We start from the raw sequence: 6955 nt of genomic DNA on the forward strand, positions 1-6955 counted from the left end.
ACTAATGTACTAATCAATGTTACAACCTGGGTGTGCTGTGAAAACATTGTGCTGAGTGAAAGAAGCTGGACACCAGGGGTAACATATTGTATGTTCCCATTCATAGGAAATGTCCAGAACAGACAAATCCAGACAGAAAGTTGATCAGTAGTTGCTCGGGCACCGGGAGGGAGAATAGGAACAAGGGAACATGCTAATGGAAACAAGGTTTGTTTTGGTGGTGATAAAAGTGTTCTGGAATTAGATAGTGGTGATGGTTGCAAGGAATTGTGACCATACTAAAAAATCATTGAAATGTACAATTTAAAAGGATGAATTTTATGGTATGTGAATTATATCGTAATTTTTTAAGGTTTCTTTTAAAAATGTTGCCCCACTGGGTTTTTAATTTTTTATTTTCCGGTACAGTTAAGATAATTCCAGTACAGTTAAGATACAGTTTATATTATTTCAGGTATACAATATAGTGATTCAACAGTTCTGTGTATCACCTGGTGTTTATCACAATAAGTACACTGTCTTATATTTCTCTTCTGAATTCAAATGTACCCTTAAAAAAAAAGAGGTATTTTTTTTTGGTTGGTATTAAGCAATTTGACTGTAATGTATTTTGGTATAGTTTTTCATGTTTCTTGCATTTAGGTTTCATTGCAATCCTAGGATCTGTGAATTTATTGCTCTTATCATCAAATTTTTAAGTTTTCCTGCATTATTTGTTCACAACTTTTTCTCCTGTTACCCTGCTCCCTCCATTTTGGGCTCTCTAATTATACGTACATGACGCTGTTGAAAGTTGCTCCAAAGATTACTGAATCTGTAGAGGTTTTCCAGGATTTTTTCCCTCTTTAATAACTATTTTTTATTATCTCTTCAAATTTGCTGATCTTATGCATATCTAACCTGTTATTAGTCCCATGCAATGTACTGTATTTTTCATCTTAGACATTATAGTATTCATTTAAAAATCAGTTTTTGCTTTTAAAAAATGTCTTCCATGTCTCTTTTAATGTCCTTATGCTTTCCTCTTCCTTTTTGGACTTGTGGACTATAGCAATAACAATTGTAATGTCCTTATTTATTAATTCTACCAACTGTGACATTTATAAATCTATTTGTATTCATCGACTTTCCTTTCTTTCTTTTTTTCTCTCCAAGTTTTATTTAAATTCAAGTTAGCTAACATATGGTATAGTGTTGGTTTCAGGAATATCATTTAGCGATTCATCACTTACATATAACACCCTATGCTCATCCCAACAAGTACCTGCCTTAATGCCCATCACCCAGTTACCCCATCCCCCCCCACTGTCTCCCCTCCAGCAACCCTCCAGTTTGTTCCTTATAGGTAAGGGTCTCTTATGATTTGCCTCCCTTTCTGTTCAATCTTATTTTATTGTCCCTTCTCTTCCCCTGTGTTCATCTGTTTTGTTTCTTAAATTCCACCTATGAGTGAAACTCTATGGCATCTGTCTTTCTCTGACTTATTTCACTTAGCATAATACCCTCTGGTTCCATCCACGTCGTTGCACATGGCAAGATTTCATTCTTTTTGATGGCTTTTCTTATGAGTCACATTTTCTATTTCTTTGTACACCTAGTATTTTTTTATTAGATGCTGGATGTGAATTTCACCTTATTGAGTGTTAGATACTCTTGTATTCCATTAAGCATTCTCAGTTTCCATTCTGATAGACAGTTAAGTTACTTGGAAATCATTTTGTCCTTTCAAGCCTTGCCACTAGGCTTTGTCAGCCAGAGTTGGAGCAGCCTTTAGACTCAAGCAAGTTTCTACACCATGGAGGCAACGCCCTTCAGCGTGGTCTACCTGATGGTGTATATATTCCAAGGACTTTACAGTGTGGTTCTTGGAACATGAACTATTCCTTTGGCAGCTCTTCAGGTTGCTCTTCCTGCTTCTTTGAGGGTGCTTCCCCCCAAGCTTCAGTCTCCTTACACGCATGAGCTGATCAGTCCTCAGATTTAGATGGGGGGTGGAGGGGCCCTGCAGATGTCCCAAACTCTGTGTAGCATTCTCCTCTCCGGGACTTTGTCTTGCAAACTCTACTGACTTTGGTATCTCTGAACTCCCAACTCCATCTCTTCAACCATGGGAAACTACTTGGGTCTTCCTGGGCTCCTTTCCCTGCAAGGTGGCCTGGAGGCACCTCAGGCATTAGGCTGGGCATGGTAGGGTTCCTCTGGTTTGTTTCCCATCTGTTAAGAGTTACTGCTCCATCCTGCCTGGTGTCCAATGTCTGAAAGCACTTGTTTCCTATGTTTTGCCTTGTTTATAGCTGTGTAAGGTAGGAAGGTAAATCCTTTCCCTGCTACTTCATCTTGGCACAAAGTGGAAGTCAGGTTATGTGTTATTTTACATTCCAAAATCTGTAGAATAGGCCCATTCCAGACCGAGTACTGAAAATTATCCCACTAAATTGTCCTTTGGCTATTTCTGAGAATCTCTCAGTTGATTCTTCTCATATGCTCCAGAACACATTTCTCAGGTTACCCATTCACTGATTCACTTATTCACCCAGTAGATATTTATTGAGTTCTTATGATATTCTAAGTCCTGTCTTTGGTGCTGGAATATGATGAAGGAGAAAGACCGCAATTTTCCTGCTCATAGCAGTTTACATTTTGTTGGAGGGAAGCCAACAATGGACAAGTATGTTTTAAAAAGTAACAAGTACCATGTAGAAAATAAATATAGAGTAACTGGACAGAAGGAGGCTAATTTAGGTTAGAAGTTACTTGATCTGAGACTTAAATGACAAGAACCATCAATAAAGAGCACTGAAGAAAGAGAATTCCAAGAAGAGCGATGGCAAATACAGAAGGCTTGAAATGGGAATGGGAAATGTGTATTTGAGGAACAGAAAGAAGACCGGAGTGGCTGGACGAGAGAGCTATGAGGAAAGCTATGAGGAAAGAGAGAGCTATCAGGAAAGCTCGTCCACCCAAGATGACGAAAGGCATGGACTAACTTCTGATCTCAGTGCAAACACAAAGTAGGTGAAACCTGGCCACTGCCCATTCCTACCAACACCAGCTTCTCTCTGGAAGGCCTAGCCAATTCTGTTCAAGTGTCTACTCTTATCCCCAGAATAAATGCTAATCACTAAGAAACCAACGATAGCCTTCCAATCCATCTGGCTAGTGACTGGTTCAAGAAAAGGCAAGTGACAATGAGACCTCAGGATAGTTTTTTAGGAAGGGTTCCTTTATTCATAAAAGGAGACTCACAAAAAGAGTTAGTTTCTTCTTTCATTAAACTTGTAATTTCCAGCTGGGAGCAATGTTGTACCCCAGGAAACAATGAGCAACATCTGGATACTACTGATATCTAGCGATTACAGGTCAGGAATACTGCTAAACACCCTACAGGGCACAGGACAGTACACACAGCAAAGATTTATCCAGACCCAAATGTCAGTATCACCAAGGATGAGAAACCCTGCCTTAGACATTGTTGGATGTGAATGTGATGGCTATCCTGTGACCAGGAAATTAGCTAATGTGCTAAAGATAAAAAAGTGAAAGAAAAAAAAAAGTAAAGACTCTGAGACTGTACTGGTATCCTTGAGCTGCTAAATCCATCAACTTGTTATTTATAACAACTTTGCCTTAGAACTTCTTGTTATATTTGTCTATAGTTGAGGCTATTTTGAGTTAGGCAGTTTTTTATGGGAGTCTGGAGTCCAGAGGAGAGATGATCTATATTTGAGAATTATCAACAAATCAATGAAATTTGAAGCCCTGGAACTGGAAGAGGGCATAAGTGGAGATCTAGCATCAGGAAATGCCAATGTTTAAAGGTTAAAATGAGTCAGCAAAGGAGACCAAAACAAAGTAGTCAGAGACAGCTAGTAATAATCACAACAGCTAACATTCTTAGAGCGCTTACTCTATGGCAGGCAATTTTCTAAATGCTTTATAAATATCAGCTCATTGAATCCTTATAACAATCTTACCAGGTAAATGCTAGTATTATTCCATTTAGCATATGAGGATTGTTAGTTATAGTCAATTAAAACTAATTTGCCCAGGATCACAGAGTCAGTGATTCAAAGCAAAGATTCAAACCCAAGCAGTCTGATACCACAGTGTCAATTCCCTCCATCTCCAGAATCAGAAGTATATGTTTTATAGAAGCTAAGAGAAGAAAGTATTTCAGGAAAGAAGGAATAGTCAATTGGGTTAAACACTGTTAATAAATCAAATTAAGATGAGGATGGGGTGTCGATTGGGATTGGTGACATGGAGAACATTGGTGAACTTGAGTTTCAGTTCTTCGGATGGAAAAAATCAGCTCATTTGTAAGGTTTATTTTTTTTTAAATTTTTTTTCATTTGTAAGGTTTAGAGAGTGACCAGGAGGTGAGAATTCTATACTTAAAATCTAGAATTTTATTTAATTGTTACATGTGTGTGTGTCTGAATGTGTGTATAGGAATTGAATAAAATTCTAGACTTAAGGAATTAAGACCCGAAATGAATAATGTAGACAATCATAGTCAAATTAATCAGATACCCACTAGTATATTTATAATATAACTTGGAATACTTTTAATAGAACTGGTATGTGATTGGTTTTGCTACACACCAAACATTATAAATCATTTTTTCATTTGACTTGTTATCTAGATCTTTCCTTTCTCTACTGCTATCTTCTCATTTTGCCTTCTTTGAAATAGAGACCTGTGTCTCTGGCAGGAACACAGCCATGTCTGTCAAATTGTGGCCTTGACTATCACTGAGGCATTGAATTCCACACATACGTGCCTCTTAACCTGTGATGAGCAGCAGGTTACTGTAATTCTGTGTGTGAATTTCTGGGATAAACATTACAGGCGTTTCTTTCATTGGTGATAAATATCTAGGAAATCTCACTGCAATCTTGGCATAGTAAATCTTAAATCCAAGTATATCCTAGAGGCAAATTGGATGTATTACGCAGGGATTATAAACAAATTAGATAAGCAGTTTTGTTTGCATCTACCAGTTTTAAGAAGATATCTTATGGTATCAATGTATTCTGTAGAGACTGGCTGGTCCTATAATATTCTGCTATGTCTTTATTATTAAAAGTGGCTGGTGGTTTCAATTCTTAAACTGGATTTAAGAATGATGGATATGAAACCACTTTCAGTAATAATAAACTCCTTTTTATGGATTAAAAAGAATGTTCTGAGTGGGGATACACAGAAAATACATAAATTAAGCATATTCCATTATTATTTTGTCTGAATGATATATTCTCTAGGGACAAAGTCACAGCTGTGAGTCCACAGAAGTGGCATTATGATATAATGTCCATTGTGTATGAGGTCCTCTGCTCACCAAGGCAGAATGATTAGATTTCTATATAAATAAAACGTCATTATCAAAATGCAAGGTGTTTACTTTTACTGTTGTCGTTGTCCTAGATTACCATTTTAATAATCACAGAGGAGAAGAGCCCTAGGCTGCAGGTGTAGAGCCCAGAGAGAATGTTTGCAACTAACTAGTGGTATGACTTTAGCCAGTTATTTAACCCGTGCGAGACTTAATTTTCTCATCTGTAAACTGGGAATAATAATACCTACTTTGCATATAAGAAGTGCTCAGTAAATGTTTTCTAATCTTGACTTTGGTTGGGCTGATATCATATCTATATACAGAGATCAGCATACAATCAGTGTAATGATCCCTGCCATTCTGATGGAATAAGGCAAAAGAGCATAATTCTGTTCTAGAAATCTTTAAGCACACAGTAGACATTCATTTGGACACCACCCAATCTAGACCTAAATTAAAGAGGACAAGTTAGATGACTTGTGAGGTCTATTTCTTTTTTCAACTGAAACAAAAAGATAAACATCTTGCCTAAATAAATATTAATGCAAGTATGATGCAGTTTGAGATAAAACTGTAGGACCTGCCTGACCATTTAGTTCTGTAGTGTCCCTCACATCCGTCAGCATGGCATGACTCTTTGGCTCTGATTTTTGGCACTAATGATGATCTTTTTTAAAAAGCCCATAAATTCATTTGAATGAGTATCTGTGGCACAGATCAGGTTTTGACTGATAGAGCCAAGTCATGCTCTCTCCCTCTGCTTTTCCTTGGCTCCCTGTCCAACATTTCCATTGCTTTTCCCACAAAGAACAGTGACTTGCTCAGCTTCCAGCCCACACGAAGCAAGAGGCTTATTAAAGTCTAGATACAGGTTTGTGTCGAACAAAACCAATGCCTGAAAATGAAATATTCATTCCATCAGTATCTGATGACAGAAAACAACTGGTCTGACTAATGTTTTCATTAAGTTAACAGGTGTTTAATATCCGGAATATCATATGTGTTGTGGTTTAATAGAAAGAACATAAACATAGGAATCGGGGAGGCTGGGTTTAAAGTCAAGTTCTGCTCCTTTTAAGTCCCTTAACCTCTCTGATCTTCAGGTTATCTATAAAATCAATATAACCGTGCTCATGCCAGAATGTTTTATGAGAATTAAAATGAGGTAGCATATGTAAAGTGTTTATGTTTTAAAGAAAGGCAACTAAAAATAATATGACAGAGAAGAAGAGAATAGGAGAGGGGTCTTGGTTAGAGGACTACAATATATAGGTAAGAAATGATAAAGTGAGGAGAGATTTTTAAATAACCCACAATGTTTCTACATTATGAGTAGAACCCATAGAATTATGAGTAGAACCCAATTCTAGGTTCTACTCCAATTGTAGGGATGATAGGGTGGTCTGGAGGAAATGGACCAATAACCAGGAGGGCTATGGCAGGAGCAGAGCAGAAGGGGACCACAGAGGTTTTAGATTTGAACATGGTAAGTTTAAGATACTCAACAGACATCCAAGTGGAGTTCAGGGAAAAGGCACAGACTGGAAATACAATGAAGGGAGTCATCAATGTATAGATGATAGCTAAAGCCAAGAGGCTAAATGAGGCCACCAAAT

This window comes from Canis lupus, chromosome 1, assembly GCF_003254725.2.
Source record: "Canis lupus dingo isolate Sandy chromosome 1, ASM325472v2, whole genome shotgun sequence".
Classification (NCBI taxonomy): Eukaryota; Metazoa; Chordata; class Mammalia; order Carnivora; family Canidae; genus Canis; species Canis lupus.